The sequence below is a fragment of the Calliphora vicina genome, chromosome 2, assembly GCF_958450345.1.
Source record: "Calliphora vicina chromosome 2, idCalVici1.1, whole genome shotgun sequence".
NCBI classification, from domain to species: Eukaryota; Metazoa; Arthropoda; class Insecta; order Diptera; family Calliphoridae; genus Calliphora; species Calliphora vicina.
The window spans coordinates 18,963,303-18,982,284 of NC_088781.1; the positions used below are offsets into that span (position 1 = coordinate 18,963,303).

The window sequence follows — 18,982 nt, forward strand, 5'->3', positions numbered from 1 at the left end:
TCGGCCACATGTTGCAATATCTGTTAAAAGCTATTTATTGTCCTTGCCCCGTTCGACTACTATTTGTTTCGATATAAGCAGAACGCTCTCTCTCTGGTATACGCTTCTCTTTGAAACAGAGTATCCGATATTGGCTTGATTCGTTCTTGGCCTTAAAAGATGAACAGTTGAGAAAATGTCATAGCTAACAATGGCCAATACTTTGAATAAATTTATATTATTAAAATGTTTCAAAATAAAAGCTAAAAATTTTAAAAAATCTCTTGTTTTTAAGTCAAACCCCCAATAATAGTATAAGAAAATGAAGATTTCCTTTGTAGACTGCTTTTTAAAATAAAAATAGCCTTTTTCTACTTTTTAATTTTTTTGAAAAATATTCTCACCCAGGATGAATACTGGTGCACACTAATAAGTAACATTTGAATGATTTCAAAAAATTCTAGTGATCCTGCTTCATGATTTACTTACTGGCTGTACTGGGAAATTTCGAATTTCCTGGATTTTAGCTAGCTATAAGCAGTTTTAAGTACACTGCATTATGTTCTTGAATATCATCAAAATAATTTGCTGGGATTTGCTAAAAATTTCCTTAAATAATTTTTTCCACAAATGGTTTCATTTGATTGCTGTCAGTCAATACAAATATTTGCAATAAATTCTTAAGATTCTTTACAAAATTAATTCTTTAATTTTATTGCTCTACTAAAATACAAATTCCCCATAAATATTTTCATACATAAATAGATAGATAGATACAGAGTATTTGTTCAAACGGTTTGTTTTTGCGTTTCCTGCAAACAAATCGAAAAATCTTAAAGCGATAAAAATCTGGTATATTTACGAACAAAATATATATGAGAGAGAAAAAATACTAAAACAATCTTTAATTTACCATAACAAATCAGTTAAACAAAAAAAATGTATATAAAAACAGCATTTACTTAATATTACGCAAAATAAGTACGACGTATCTAATAGATACAAAACAATGCACATAAATACATTTATACAAAAACACACCAACACTGCGATCAAATCTTTAGTAAACAGTTTTTTGGTATTTGTGGTGGTAAAATCCAACAACAATTTCAGCTCAACAGGTATAATTGAGCAAGAAAATATAATTAAAAGTAATTTGAGTAAAGAGTAAAAGAGGCAGATTTTGTATTGAATAGAGAGCAATATGAGTAATTTTAATTATTTTAATATTTTTAAGTGTTTATTTGAGTGGTTTTTTCTTTTTTTCTAAATTAAGAGATTTTAAGATTTGTTGTTGGTGTTGTAAAGAGAGTTTTAATAATGATAACAATGATGTTAACGATTTTGATGATGTTGTTTCGTTGTTGTTGATGATGATGATGAAGAAGCCTAAACAAACATGTGTAACTTGTAGATACAATATACCTACAATATAGTTTTTTCATTTCATACACATTTACCAGTTGGCGCTAAGCCGCTGCCAGCATAAGCGCCGCTATAATTAATAAAGATCGTTTGCTGTTTGTATTGTTGTTATTTTGGGGAGAATTTTTATTTTCATATAAAAACCAGCTAAAGAGTATTTAACAAAAGTTTTCTCTGTTAAAAAAAGCTAATACTTTTAACAATAATATTTGTAGTTTTATTGTAAACAAACCAGAGATGTAGACGGTTTTTATTTAAATTATACAGGGATGTAACAAATTCGGTACAAGTTTTTGGAGCAATTGATATGTGAACAATAATATGGAATATTGAAAGACAGTATTCTCCTATAACAATTTTCGTTTGGATTAATAAATACCGATGACTTATTTGGTACAATAATGTTAATTTTTAGCATTTTCTGAACGTACTAATAACATTTATCATCAAATCACATTGATCAAATATTTAAGGAATAAAATGTCCACATTTTGATATTAAATTTGTTCTTTTAAAATTTCAATAACTCTATAATTTATTTATTACACCATAATTTATTTTCGTGAATGATTTTCGGAAGAGGGTCTTATATGGGAACCATGACTATTGATAGACCTATCGCCATAAAATTAGGTCGCGTGATTTATGTCTATATGAATGTTATTTCTGTTGAATTTTAGATTTATGATCATAAATTTTCATAAAATTAGGTGACATGAATTCAGTATATATAAAACTTATTTGGAGCAAAATTGGGAAAAATATTTTTGAACCCGAATTTTTTTTCACCAAAATAAATTTATTGTCATAAATTCTTTTTCAAAAAAAAAAAATGAAAAAAAATTCGAAAAAACTTTTTTTTTAAATAATTAAATTTCGAGAAAAACTTCTTTTTGAAAAAAAATTAAATTTTGTTTACCTAAAACTATTTAAAAAATTTATTTTTATCTATAATTTATTTATTATTATTTTTATCTATAAGAAAAAATATGAGGCCTTTTTTGGGAAAAAACTTAAAAAACACACGCATACAAAGTTGAAATATATAAAAAGATGCTTCAACTTTGGATGCGTGTAACTTTTTGTAGGGACGAAATAATTGTTATCAGGTTTGTTTTATTTTCTTTAGAATTTTATCGCAAATATACGTCATATATAAAAAACAAATTTCGACCTTTCGTAGGCCCTTCATATATAAAATACGAAAAAAAGATCGAGTAAAATTTAAAAAAAAAATTAAACCTTAATATCTCTTGAACTAAAAGAGATAACCTACAGATAAAAGCACATTTTTTGTAGACCTTCTCAAGGACTATCTATTTCTCAAGGACTATAAATTTCAGCTTCGAATAATAAATGGCTTGTTGGCGATTTTTTTTTAAATGTGTGACATTGACCCACTGATCCCCATTCCGAACACCTCAGCCGAGTAAATAATACAGCACAACATAGAAGTGTGGACTTGATCATACTATTTTAACAAAATGTTTTAGCGTCAAAAAATAGTAAAACCGAAAATTGCTAAGGTACAAAGTGATGTTATGAGCACAAAGTCTGAATTAACTGTTAACCAAAAACTGATGACACATTTTTTAGAGGCCACACTGATATTCAGAAAATTTAGGGGCCCTTAAAAAAAAATCGGTCACCAAAATGGACAAACTGAGTATAGGATTTTATTACCCTTTGGTAGTACAGTCGGACCTATACACACGCAGAGAAAAAATATAATTGGGCATGGTTACTGTAACCATTTAAATAGTGTTACAAGATTTTTAACAATATTATAGTCACAGTAACTATTTACATGATTCTGGTAACCATAATATGGTTAATTTATGATTCACATGATTATATCAACCATATATATGGTTACAGTATACAAATATATGTTTGTGGGAACCATATTTATGATGAATAATTTTATCATAATATTTTGTTCTCAGATTATGATAAGCCTTAAGCCGAGAGCAACATAATATGATAAGACCTTCATCATATGAATGGTTGTAACAAACATATATTTGTTTACTGTAACCATGTATATGGTTGATACAATCATGTGAATCGTAAATTAACCATATTATGGTTACCACAATCATGTAAATAGTTACTGTGACTATAATATTGTTAAAAATCTTGTAACAATATTGAAATGGTTACAGTAACCATGCCCAGTTATATTTTTTCTCTGCGTGCAGTCACGATTGTGTGTTTTTTTCACTGTTGCACAGTGTTATCGATAATAGTTTGTGAGTAATGATAATTTACTTCTGATTAAATTTACAAAAATCAATTTTTTTTATAAAATAACATAAAATTTATTTAAAATATTTAAAAAATATTTATCTTTAACAGCAAGCCACGCCCACAATTACCAATATTTTTATATAATTTTTTTTTGGATATTTATCATTCGATTGAACAATAGATTCCATTCAGAATTTATATACATATGTATGTTTTTATACTCTTCTCCATGAGTGGCAAGTTATTCTGTTTCTAATTTCTACATTTTTCATTTACGACCCCATAAAGTATATATGTTCTGGATCCTTATAGATTGCAAAGTTAATATAGCCATGTCCGTCTGTACGTCTGTATGTTGAAATCAATTTTCCGTATCCCCCAAATAACTTACATATATGATTCATACATCAATATATCGGGAATTCTTCCGGCTCGTTTGCTATTTAAAATCGGCCCACAAATGGGTGAGATATAAGGGAAAAACTGGGATAACCTCGATTTTTGGTCTATTTTTTATATATATCTGGATTACTAAATCATTAATATAGACAATATGGATATCTAATGATAGGTATTTCAAAGTCCATTGCAACGTTTATATAAGGCTACAGTAAGTTGAACCTACAATGGGTCAAAATCGGGAAAACTATTTTTTAAACCGAATTTTTTTTCTCATAAATTCTTTTTCCACAAAAAAAAATTAAAAATTTAAAAAAAATCGAAAACACTTTTTTTGAAAATAATTTAAAAAAAAATTTCGAAATTTTTTTTTTCAAAAACAATTAAATTTTGTTTACCTAAAACTATTTAAAATTTGATGAAGGGTATATCAGATTTGGCATAGCCGAATATATCTCCCTTACTTGTTAATCATGCTGTGGCACATATTTATACTTTTGGCAAATGGAAGATACTTTTTTTGAGATATCCTTTGTTCTAGAACGAATATCTACCCATATCCTGTTTTGATTAGAAACGGAATTTTAGGAAAAACTTTAAAATCTAAGATTCGTTAGCGATCAAAAATTATTAAATCTGACTAACAGAGTCGATATATCGCACACCCAGTTCAAAAGTGACACAACTCAAAATATAAATTATAATTTACATACATGATTGATACATCAATATATTCGCTATAGTCTCTCCTGGATTGGTATTTAAATTCGGGAAAATTGGAAAATTGGCGCAGATACATATAAGGAAAAAATCACGACTCCCTCGATTTTATACCTCTATTTGAACAATATCTGTATTTCCAAGTAATTTGCGTAGTCAATATGGATATCTGAAGATAGTCATTTAAAAGTCCTTTGCAACGACTTATAATGGGTCAAAATCGGGAAAAATATTTTTTAACCCGAATTTTTTTTCATCAAAAAATTTTTTTCTTCATACATTTGATTCACTAATATATATAAAAAAAAATTTCAAAATCAAAAAAAAAAAATTTTTTTTAATTTATTTTTAAAAAATTAAAAAAAAAATTTTTGAAAAAAAAATAATTTTGTTTGCATAAAAATATTTAAAATTTTTATTTTAAAGTTCTCTTACTTGCTTTGAAATAAAATGTTGTACTAAAAAATTACCGAAAAGTAATTGATACAATTGTATAGCTTTTATTGCAAAAAAAGACTTTTTTCCAATAAAGTTGTTACAATTTCCAATTTTTCATTGTAAATATGTACATCCCCAAAATTCAATATTATTATGTGTTCATTATAAATATTATTAACAATAATAATAACAAACAACAGCGACAATGTGTATGTTTACAATGATTGCGACGTACTGCAAGCAAGCCATTGCATGTCTTGTCATGTCTTAATGTTTTGCGTTTTTTTTCTTATTTGAGTTTTTTCTTAAATTTTTTGCTTTTGCTTGTGTTTTTTTTTATTATTATTTTTTTATTTTTCTGTTTAATACATTACGAAAATACCGACAACCACGACGATGATGACGACGTCGTCGTCTACGATCACGATCAAAAGCGATCGTTAACGTTTCTTGAATCGAGATGTGTTAGTGTGGTGTGCGCTGGCTGTTGTGTTTGTTGCGTTTTGCGTTGCGAAGCGATCGATGTACTCGTAGTTGTATATTTTTTCGAACTGGGATTATTTGAATCAGGTAGACAGTGAGGCGTTAGTCGTTCTGCGGCAATGAACGAGTTTAAAACTATTTTCAATAATTAATACTGTTTTTCTCTTCTTTAATTTCTGTTGTTTTATTTTGTCTTCTTTTGTTTAATTTAAATTCATAATTCTTTTGTGTAACGTATATGGAAATAAAAACAAACAGTAATTAAGTTATAATAAAACAAAAACACAAAATAATATTTTATACAATAAATTTAAACAATTTTCTTATTTGAAGAAAAATAAAGAGAAGAGTGAACTGAAAATATATTTGAAAAAAAAGAGTAATAAATAGTCTTCTAAATGTAATTGGAAATATCTTGGTTAAACTGGTAATAATTGTATTTTAGTGTTTTTAAAAAAAGTTTCAAAGTGCTTTTAATTAAATAGCCGTTAGTGTTGGAATTTTGTTTGAAATCCAAAAACAAAACTGGAGCATATGACGTTGTTTTACTAATTGATTTAATAAATATTTAACAAAAAACAAATATTATTGATTTATTTTCGTAAAAAAAATCAATGTAAATAAATACAAAAAATATATGTAGTGGAGAAAAAACATGTATAAACAATATTGAAAAAAAGCGGGTCTTTGTTAGACAAGAAGTGTAAGATCTAAACAATAATAAATGCTATTAACAACAACTACAAAAAAAGTTAACAACAACAACAACTTTATTAACATATTAACAACAACAACATAAAAAAATAATAATAAAAATAGACACCTGTGTGAATTTTAAAAAGCTAGTTTTTCTTAGTGACTTTTTTGGTTTAGAGAGAAAAAAAAATTGTAAACAAAAATTCATTATTTCGTTACAAAAAAAAAATTAAAATTAAAAAAGCTTCGAGCTTTAAACTTACCAAAAATTAGACCAATTTAAAATTAATTACAAACTTTTTTAAGATTTTTTATGTGAAAAATGTTTGAATATTCTGAAAACTTCTTATTAAATTTAAGCGTTGAAACATTTTATTTCAAAAAGTTTTTATTAAAAAAATTAATTTTGTATTTTTGCTTAACACCGCTGAAATTTCTTACATTTCATTCACTCTATTCCTGTAGATATTCTTTTGTTTGTGAATTTAAACATATGTCCGTTTGGTTTTGAAAATGATGTTTTGATTCTTTCTTATTGTGTTTCTAATTCGATATGTCTGTGATTGAATGGGATTTCAGTGTACAATAAGAGTTTTGAAAATGACAAGACTTAAAACTATTAATATTTTTCATATCATGATTTCAACTGAAACTTAAAATTTAAAAATGTTTGAAAACTAATTTAAGTTCGCTTTTATATTTGAGTGGTACCTTTATTTTTAATGAAAATTTTGAATTTTTAGGCTTTCATATCGCAATAAGGTGTCACTTGATATAACACTACAACTCTGAAAATTTTACTCAAATCGGAAAATATGCCTCAGCAGCTCTAAAGTTAGAACAAGCATTTGCATGGCAGTATCAATTGTTTCAGTATGCGCAAACAAATTTTTATTAATAAATGTTTAAAGGAATATTAATGTGAACTAAAATATTTTGTGGTTCATTGGGCTAAATAGACTAAATTTGTAACTATTTTATTTCATTAAGAGTGTATGTAGCTTTTGTTGGTTTTGGATATAAAAGTTTACATTTAACAAGAGAGCTATATTTGGCTGTGCCGAATCTTATATATCCTTCAACAAATTATACTTCAAAATACAAATTTTAAATATTTTTAGGTAAACAAAATTTATTTTTTTTCCAAAGTTGTTTTTTTTAATTTTTTGTTAAAAATGTTTTTTTGAATTGTTATTTTAAAATTTAATTTTTTTTTTATTTTTTTTAATTTAATTTTTTTTAAATTTAATTTTTTTTCTTCAAATTTTCAAATTTTTTTTTTTTTTGGGTAAAAAAAAATTCGGGCTAAAACATATTTGTCGTTGCAAAAGTCTTTGAAATATCTATCATTAGATATCCATATTGTCTATATTAATGACTTAGTAATCCAGATATAGGTCAAAAATAGTTCAAAAATCGAGGTTGTCTGATTTTTTCCTCATATCTCAGCCATTTGTGAACCGATTTTGCTGATTTTAAATAGAAAACTTCTCGAAAACATGTCTGACAGAATTATTGAAGATTTGGATCCCGAAGATATCTGGGGTCTTCAGAAAATTGATTTCAACAGACAGACAGACGAACATGGCTTAATCGACTCCGCTATCTATAAGGATCCAGAATATATATACTTTATAGGGTCAGAAATGAAAAATGTAGAAATTACAAACGGAATGACAAACTTATATATACCCTTCTCACGAAGGTGAAGGGTATAAAAATGTTAATGGAAGTGAGAAAGATATAAATTAACTCTATTGTTCTCTGGGGACAAAAAATACCCGAACCCCAAATTGCCTGTGTTGTTATATCGGTATTTAAAATGCTAGAAATTAATAATAATACTCTTCTTTCGGCTGAAAATATTTTAAAGTTTGTTAGAATCTCTATACAAAATTACGATTTTATAACTATTTTCATGAGTTTGCACATCTGTATTTTTCGACGATTGATTTGTTGATTTAAAATTTTTATTTTTAAAATTCATATCCCAATCAGAAAAATCTTTGAAAAATTTGGCTTATTTGGATCCCAGCATCCTTAAAGTATAAATTTCAGCTAAAATTTTTTCCAAAAAAAAAAAATTTTATTGACAAGTATTAGGAAAAAAAGAATAATTAAAAATTGTTTCTTGTTTCCATTTTTCGACAGTCAAGAACGTGATTAAAAACACAACTCGTTTTAGACTGTACACATATGTACGTTTGTCAAGTGGAATTCGGAAAACTTTTGTCAGATATTAATATATGAACATTTCCGCGATCAAGAACGCTACATCATTTTGCCTTTAAAGTAGGAATAACAAAAACATGTCTCTTGTGTCCATTTTTGAGAATCGAGAACGTGACTAAAAACTCGTTTTCGACTGCATACTTACATACATACATTTCTCAAGTTAAATTGGTAAAATTATTGTCAGATATTAATACATGGGAATTTCTACTATCAAGATCGCGACATTATTTCGCCTTTAAAGTGAAACAAAACAATATTGCATCCCTTTATCGATAGCATTTTAGCAGCTGTATGTTTAGTGCAATAAAATAGATTTTGTGCTTATGTTATTTTCAATATATTAGCAATAAACATGGAATCAAGAACGCAACAAAAAAGTGGGACTCGTTTTTAACTGCATCTAGAAAAAAAACAAAAATCTGCGAATTGGAACATTAGTTCTTAAAGCGACTTCTATTTTAAACTAAAACAAAATAAAAGAGCTTTCTGTTTAGCTATCATGTTGAAATACTTGCGATATATTTCTCCTTCACGTTTGCAATAAGAATTAGTTCAAGTAATTTCATCACAACATTGTATTAACTATCAAAAGCATGGTATTTTCTATTTATTGGTTCGACCGACATACTTTTGATGTAGTTCTTCAATAACTTTAACATTTTACTGCTAAGTAATTTCTGCCTTCTGCTGTTTCATGTTTTTGTTTTTCTTTAGAATATTTCGAAAAGAGAGAGACTTTTTTTCCTTTAGCAATTTGCTATTTTCTTTTGCCAATTTCGATAATTCATCTCCGCCAATCCATCTCAATATTGTTTATACTTCAATGGATCTCTTTTTATGTTTTTAAGAAATGTTACACTGAAGATAGCGAACGTGACAAATTAAAATAAAGTATTTAGAATGTGATAGAAATAAAGTGCTGTAGATTTTTTTTAAAAAAATCCTTTAAATTTTGATTTAAATTAGAATTGTAGAATTGAATGATCGTACGATCACTTGTATTAGAAAGATCGCGGAAAATGGAAACAAATTACCAATGTTTCATGGAATTTTTTTCACATAAAGCCTTTAAATTTTAATTTTAGTTTTCCGAATAGTATTATTATATGCTGAACGATCACGATCACTTAGATTAGAACGATCGCGAATGATGGAAATTACTAAAATTTCAAGGAATTCTTTAAAAATATGTTGAATACAAAATTTATTAATAAGTTTTTCTAGATTCTAGAAATTTACTTGATAAACCAAGTTATTGTAAAAAAAATTTAATTTAAAAAAAAAAATATACTCTCTGAAAATTATTTTTAAGTTTATGGTTGATATATTTACTAATTATTTTCTTATTCTCTCATTTACTTTCAGATATTTTCATACTAATTATGCAGAATAAAATCCAAAAAGAAATTCTTGAAAAAACTTGTGGCACAATCTGTAACTATAGATGCAATTTGTATGCAACAACAGCAACAACAACTATAGAAAACAGACAACAAATACGAAAAAAATTCATACAAAAAATCATCATTGTCATAAACAAAAACAACAAAATCAAAAGAGATCAATAAAAAACCAACTAAAATATCAAATTAAAAGAAAGCTAAATAAAATTAAACTAAATGGAAAATCTACAACAATAAAAATTAATAAAAATTTCATATATTTTATCTACAACTATAAAAGAAAAGAATTTCAAAAAGAAATCTTCTATAACTAGTTTGATAAAGTGATTTAATATTTAAAATAAATAAATTCAATAAATAAATAAATAAAAATCTTAACTAAGCAAAGAAAAATAATAAAAAAAAACGGAAGTAATCAGTCTTGTTTTTATTGTCTAACAAGAAATCAATCATACTATATTGAAAACGTAAAGATTTGTAACGAATTTGTTTTCAATTAAACAAAGTTTGAAAAGAGTTAATCGGGAATTTAACAAAGTGTATGAACAGAGAATTTAGATTTGTGTTGGATAAATAAATATTTATTTATTGAAAAAGAAAAAAATCATAAATAAATTTAAACAAATATAAAAAAATAAAGAAATAAATAAATTTATAACTGTAGATCTATATTTCTCTCTCTCTGTGTTTGTGTGTGTGCCTGTGAGTGAGTGTTTGCTGGCCCTATAGTTTTGTTTGATCGTGCTGGTTGGTAATTTAATCATTATCATCATCGTCTTCATCATCATTTTCAATATTGTTTTAAACATTTGTGTAACCAAAAACTTTTAAAGACTGAGGTGAGTTGTTAAATTATATACAATATGTTCATATATTTTGTTAAATATTTATTTGTTTTATTTTATTTTTTTTTTATTATTATTATTTCTTTAGTTTTTTTGTGTATTGTATAGTATTATATTAGTAATTTGATATTTTTTCTGTTTAAATCAGCAGTATTTTTTTTGTTTGTTTAAATTTGTTTTAATTTTAAATACAATATAAAACATATGTAGCGTTTGTTGGCAGCCATTGAGCGGCCAAAATATTGGGTCATCTTTTATTATTTACTTGAATGTATGGAAAAAATATTCAGTTTTTTTTTTATTTATTTTCGTAATTTTATATATTAGACACTTGTGTTATTTTATCCGCATATTTCTTTCATTGTATCTACATATATATTGTATTGTATTTAATAGTCTTGTTTTAATTTTAATGAGGAATTTAATTTGTCATTGATTTTGCTGAAGTTTTTTATTTTATTTTTTGCATTTGCTCTACAGTGTCAGACATATTTAAAGGGATTTTGAGGAAATTTTGAAAATTTATTAAAAACAACTCATACAAGCAGAAATTAGGACTCTTAACAATATACTTGCACAATTCACAATTGGTGTCGTAGCATTATATCGTTGTATGTCGTAATTTTATTTATTAATGTTTTGTTTTTGTTTCGAAAAATTAGTTTGAAAAATATTTATGACATATAATGCTACAACACTACGACATCAATTGTGAATTGGGCAACTATATCACCACAATGTTGTAAATATATAAATACGACTTTCTCACAAAAAAATTCTTATTTTTAGCAGTAGCCTAGTTAAAATAACAAAACAGCGTTTAAATTTATTTTATATCATCTGTCAATACCAATATATCAGCTTTTAAACTTGATACATAATTGAAAAATTCAAACATTAACCCAAAGGTGAGCTAAAGCCTTAATCGTCCCCTCTTGGCATCTATTTAAACCTGATTAAATTGCTATAACTTTTGATAATTAATCTGTGTTAAAATTTAAAGGAGGGTTTTATATTTTTTTAATGATAGGGCTATATACTTTTTTGATTATCTCATTTTTAATTAATACAGTCCTTTTCTGCTTCATCTTTATACAGTCGAATTTCAGTTTCGATAATAGGTCGAAGGTATTTCTACAATTCAATTGTTGGTCTTTATACAGTCCAATTATCCGTCTTTTACAATTCAATCATTGGTCTTAATACAGTCCAATTTTAGCTTCAATCATAGGTTTTTATACAGACCAATCGAAGGTCTTTATACAGTCCAATTTCAGCTGCAATCGTAGGTATTTATACAGTCCAATTTCAGCTGCAATTGTAGGTCTTTATACAGTCCAATTTTAGCTTCAATCATAGGTTTTTATACAGACCAATCGAAGGTCTTTATACAGTCCAATTTCAGCTGCAATCGTAGGTCTTTATACAGTACAATTTCAGTTGCAATCGTAGGTCTTTATACTGACCAATTTCAGCTGCAATCGTAGGTCTTTATACAGTTCAATAGAAGGTCTATATACAATTTATACAGTACAATTTGATTTCATACAGTTCAATCGTATGACTTTATACAGTCCAATCGTAGTTCTTTATATAATAGTCTAATCGTAGGACCTTATGCAGTCCAACTTCAGCTTCAGGACTTTGTACAGTCCAATTTTAGCTGCAATCGTTGGTCTTTATACAGTCCAATTTCAGCTTAAATCTTAGATCTTTATACAGTCCAATTTCAGCTTCAATCGTAGGTATTTCTACAGTCCAATCGTAGAACTTTATACAGTCTAATTTCAGTCTCAATCGTAGGGCCTTATACAGTCCAATTTCAACTGAAATCATAGGTCTTTATAGATACCAACGGTATGACCTTATACAATCCAATTTCAGATTCAATCGTAGGTCTTTATACCGTCCAATCGTTGATCATTGAACAGTCTAATCATTCATCTTTATAAAGTCTAATCGTTGGTATTTATGTAGAATAATCATTGTTCTTAGTATTGATGAATCTATATGTAGGACTTTATAAAGTCCAATCGTACGTATTTATACGGTCCAATTTGAGTTCCTATTTTGAGTTCATTTAATTTAGAGAAAAATCTCTGCTATCGTACCTCGATATCGAGCATCAGTAACAGTCACTACTGGACCAGCCTCATTTTCGCAGATGGTATGGTTCAATGAAGACTCCAGCATAAAATCCACACCAAACAGTGACTGACACATTGAGGATGCAATTGATTTGCAACAATCACATATGGGTGCTCAGAATCACAAATACTGCAATTTTGAAGACTAACACTGACAGCAAGATGAAAATGTGCATACTTTGGCCGACAAACTTTCCTTATTTTTGAAATATTATTGAACAATAAGAAAGCATTGCTGCTCAAATTTTACTAACAAACAGTTCTTTTCAATAATTTACTACACGGCAAACTAAAATTTTGTGAGAATTCTATGACACCCTTTACAAAGTTTTTAAGTAAAGTAAAAATTTATTAAGAAGTTTTCATTTCTATAACCCTTTACTGTAAATTTCGATTTGTACTTCTTTGTATGTTACAAAATGTAGCAATCTTGTGCTATCAGCAAATTTTTGTGGTATAATTTCTTCAATTTAAATTAGTAGCTCAAGATCTAATTACATAAAATATGCAGAAGCTTTTAACATGTATTTAGTATGTTCAAAATGTTTTTAACAGCATTTCATTAAGACAACAAAAGCCATATAAATATTAAGAAAAGAAGTTTGCAAAATATGAAAAGTATATTGGAGAATTTCCCTAAAATAAAATAGGCTTCTGACTCCAGATTTATTTTACTTAAAACATCGAAAAGATATCTCAGATCTATAATAGGGCAAACTGAGTTATAAGATTCATTACACTGCAGATGCATGAAAATTTATACAGTTCCTGGATCGCGAATATAGTCTTCGGATCTTGTGCAACCTAAGGTGAATTGTATGAAAACACTCATGTTCTAGATATGATTTAAACCAGTGACAGGCATAGAGAGAACCTGTAATATGGATTAAAATAACATATTACTTTCAAGGTAAAAAAACACGATCATGTTCGGCATGTGGTAACTTAGACTGCCCACCACTGCTTTACATTAATAAATGTTAAAATAAAATGTTCTCTTTGTCGGAATATTGATTTAATATACTTCAAATCACAAACCTTATTCTTTTAAACTAAAATAAATTAACTTCCTCTTTAAAAAATATCTTCACTTCTTATCTTAAATATCAATAAATTTCAACAAATCAAATATTTTATTTCTCCCCCCAAAAAAAAATCATTTCAAATAACATAAGCCCCAATGATAATCTAAAACTTAAAATCTAAACTAAATATTTAAGTATAAAGAAATATTATCACTAAAATACAATAATTGTTTATTATACCATCATACTTAAAATTAAAATGAAACCACTTACAATTTCAAATTGAATTTAAAATGCTTAAACAGAAAAGCCTCTACAAAATACCGGCATTTTATTTCAAATGATTGGAAATTACACTTAAACTTATGTAAAAAGTGTCAGTAAATTTTTGTTTAAATAGTTATAAATTTCATTTCCGTTAAGGGGCAGTTTAAAAAAATATACTGTATTTCTATTGATTGACAATGAAAATAATGATGATGATTGTTTTAATTTTTATACCCTACATCATCATAGTATGGAGGGTATTATGTTGATGTTTGTAACATACCTATCGACTCAGAATAACTTTCTGAGTTGATATAACGATGTACTTCTGTCCGTCTGTTCGTCTTGCTGACTGTCCTTGTAAACATTATGCGAAATAAGACTTTGTTGTCATAGATATCTGATGTATATTTGGTATCCACACAAACTTCTCCAAAAATATGTCTGGTATAAGAAGAATTCATATTTAAAAATTTTGTGCCGATCGATTCATAACTGATCATAGCTCCCACGTAATGCCCACTTCCGAAATTCACCTTAAAGAGCATAAATATCTTAAGAATGCCGGTATCAAAATAAAATTCAACACAAATATGTATAAAATAGATGGAAATCACCCGACCTAATTTGATGGCGTTCGGTCCATAATTGATCATAGCTTCCAAAAAAGGCCCTCTTCCTAAAAACACGTTAACGATCATTAATCTCTTAACAATTTTATAATCCACATAAAGTTCAACAAAAATAAGTTTCATATAAAAAGAAATGACAAGTTTAAATTTCATGGCGATCGTTACAGCATTAGTCATAGCTGCCATATTAGGCCCACTTCCGAAAATCACTTATGAATAACAAATCATTGAAATTTTAAACGAAAACAGTTTTTTTACTTGTACTAAGTGTAGGGTATTTTATGATCGGCCTTGATTGACAAACCTAAAAGAATTTATAAAATATTTAAAGATAAAAGAAAATTAAATGTTTAATAAGTGTGTTTAAAAGAGCAGTGCAGGGAAAACTATTTGAAGAGAAGTCAAAACAATGGAAATTAAGTGGTTTGTTGTTACTTTTTTCTAAAGAGAAAATGTGTTTAATAGTTTAATATTATCTTTTAAAAACAGAACTTCAAAAGAATAAAGATATAATGTTTTGCATTATATAGGAGCATGACGGTTTTTGTACCAAAAAAGAGTCATATGCGGGAAGTTTTGCTTTACTTCTTTAAATGCCGCTGAAGCACGCCGATTGCTAATTAAAGCTTATGGTGAATGTGTTCCATCGGTTTCAACGAGCGAGAGATGGCTTGTTCGGTTCAGAAGTGGTGATTTTGATACGAAAGTCAAAGATCGCCCAGGAGAGCCAAAAATGTTTGAAGATCAAGAATTGGAGGTGTTAATCCATGATTGTTATCATGATTGTTGTCAAACTCAACAATAGTTTGCAAAATCATTGGGAGCTATTAAAGCAGCAATTCCAAAACGTTTGCAAACAGCAGGATTCATACAAAAGCAGTGAACTTGAGTACCATATGAATTGAAGATGAGAGACCTTCAAAAACGATTTTGCATGAACGTTATAAAAGAAAATCATTTTTGCACCGAATCATTACTTGCGGTTAAAATGAAGCCATTACGATAACCTGAAGCGTAAGAGATCGCATGTGAAGCCCGGCCAACCAGCCGAATCGACATCAAAGCCAAATATCCATGGCGCTATGGTAATGCTCTGTATTTGGTGGGAGCAAACGGGTCCCATCTATTATTATATTATGCTGAAATCTGACCAGACCAACACAGGGAAGCTATACCGAACGCAATTGATTCGTTTGAAACAAGCATTTGCTGAAAAAATCCCAGAATATGCAACGACCAGACATGAAAGCGTAATGTTCCTTCATGTTTCTCGGTCACATGTTGCAATACCTCTTAAAATGTATTGAGAATTAAGCGGTTGGGAAGTTTTGCCTAACCTGCCTTATAGTCCAGACCGTGCCTCGTCCAACTACTACTTGTTTCGATCGATACAGAACGCTCTCTTTCTGGAATACGCTTCACTTTGGAACAAATTATCCTATATTGACTTGATTCGTTCTTGGCCCCAAAAGATGAGGCTTTGACTCGGAATCCATATGTTGCCAGAAAGACGGAAAAATGTCATTGCTAACAACGGCCAATACTTTGAATAAATTTATATTGTACAAATGTTTCAAAATAAAAGTAAAAAATTTTAAAAAATCCCGGATTTTTTAAGTCATACACCCAATATATAGATGCAACCAATAAATAAAAGTACACACAGCCTCAAAAGTGAGTAAACACCCCCGAATTGTTTTTGATTTTTTTAGGATCATGAAAATCACTATAGTCCGACTTAAATTTTTTTTCACAACCGAATCTATTATTCAACTCAATCTCCAACAAACCGAAACATTCAAATTTTAATCGATGAATAAATTTTAGGATTTTCATTATCTTAAAAAAATCAAATATTTTTTGGTGTATACTAACTTTTGAGGCTCACTGTATATTCAAATATGTTAACCTAATTATACCAGGCGCGGATCCAGGTCAACCATTTGGGGGGGGTATAATTAAAATTTGTTCTACATTTTTCTTTTTATTCCTTTTTTATATGAAAGCTTTTCGGTTTTGGGAGGGGAGAGGAATTTCCTATTTCACCACATCTGGATTAGCAAAGTTGTAGCTACGGAAAAGCTGAACAACTCTTGAGAACATATCAATGCATTCTGAACGCATCTAGTCACCTTAAATAGCACATAAAGATCACTTTGTACCTTAACAATTTACGTTTTTACTATTTTTCGACGCTAAAACAAATATTTTTTGTTAAAATAGTATGACCAAGTCCACACTTCTATGTTGTGCTGTATTATTTACTCGGCTGAGGTGTTCGGAATGGGGATCAGTGAGTGGACCCTCAATGTCGCACATTTAAAAAAAATCGCCAAAAAGCCATTAATGATCCGAATGAGCTGAAATTTAAAATATAGATAGTCCTTGAGAAGGTATACAAAAATATGTTTTTATCTGTAGGTTATATGTTTTAGTTCAAGAGATATTAAGGTTTAATTATTTTTTTAAAATATTGCTCGATCTTTTTTTGGTATTTTATATATGATGGGCCTACGAAAGGTCGTAATTTGTTTTTTATATACGACGTACATATATTTGCGATAAAATTCTAAAGAAAATAAAACAAACCTGATAACAATTATTTCGTCCCTATAAAAAGTTACACGCATCCAAAGTTGAAGCATCTTTTTATATATTTCAACTTTGTATGCGTGTGTTTTTTAAATTTTTCCCAAAAAGGTCACCATATTTTTTCTTTTATAAAAAACTAATTTTCTTCGTGGCTATATACATTTTTTTATGATCTGGAAAGAGAACTTAATGCAAAAATGTACAAAGTAAAATTTGACTATCTTAAGCGGACATTGTACCCCCCAGCCCTATCCAAACTTGGCCAATTTTGAAACAAAATTTTAGGTTTGAGTAAAAAATTCTAAAAACGCAAAGCACCGATCCTCAAAAACTCTTCATATTTGTATAACCCTATATGTTGTTTATATACATACAAAACGTTTTTACTATCATACTGTAAATAACGCCAAAGTGGGCTATTTTCTAAAAAACTCAGTTTTAGGAACACATTTTCCTCGTTTTAGGAATTTCGATGTTTGAAAACAAAGAATGGCAACATTAGTGATGCCATTGACTTAAGAACATTTAGATCTATATTACTTCCAAATTTTATTGTGATATCTGTAACTGTTCAAATTTTACATTAATTCAAAGTTTTTATTTTTCTTTATGGAAAATCACCATTTTATAATATTATTAGTTTTTAAGGTAAATTACGTCCGAAAGAACACAAAATTAATTAATTTCAAAATAAAATGTCAATCTCCAAGTCATAAGGTTTCCGCCGATATCAAAAAACTATACAAAAAGCTTATATTTACTCTTCAGAAGCTCCACAAACCTTGCCAACTTTAAAAAAATTTAATGTTTTTTCATATCTTGCATCAAGCCGGTCTTGCGTGATCAGGATTGGATAAAGTGATGCGCCCGGATCATACCGATAATGATTTGGCCATTCTTCGTTATTCCAGCACAATAGATAAGTATACACTCGAATATACATTTTTAACAAAAAATTTTTGTTTTAGAGTCAAAACATAGTTAAAAACTAAAATTTTTAAGCTACAAAGTGAGTTTTGACAGCTATTTAGAATGCCTAGATATGTTCGTATTGCATTGATATGTTCTCAAGATTTATTCAAATTTACCGTAGCTACAATTTTGCAAAATATTGTTATTGAAAAATTAGGAGTCCCTGCAAATTATTCTAAAAAAAGTAAAAAAAATCAATTTTTCTTCCTATATTTTTTCAACAAAAGTGCACGAAAAAGCTATTTTTTGGAAAAAAATTTTAACAAAATATATTTGGCGGACTCTTAGCTATATTATTGCCATATAAAGTTAAGTCGTATCACAAAGACTGAATTAGCTGTAAACCAAAAAACTGATGACACTTTTTTTAGAGGCCCCACTGATTTTCAGAAACTTTGGGGGCTCATAAAAAAAAATCGGTCACCAAAATGGACAAACTGAGTATAGGGTTTTACTACCCTTTGGTAGTAGAGT

General features: G+C 28.1%; 1 protein-coding gene across 4 annotated transcripts in view; it reads left to right on the plus strand.

Moving 5' to 3' along the window:
* Window positions 1-18,982, plus strand: part of dpp (decapentaplegic) — a 154,690-nt gene that overhangs the window by 114,203 nt on the left and 21,505 nt on the right. For 2 of the 4 annotated variants that reach the window (XM_065500620.1, XM_065500617.1), the window contains one exon: window positions 9,991-10,867. The gene's annotated coding sequence lies outside the window, so the exon portion shown is untranslated. Of the gene's footprint in view, window positions 1-5,600; window positions 5,782-5,971; window positions 6,122-9,990; window positions 10,868-18,982 lie in introns of those variants that run through there. The other 2 variants (XM_065500619.1, XM_065500618.1) reach the window with 2 other exon arrangements.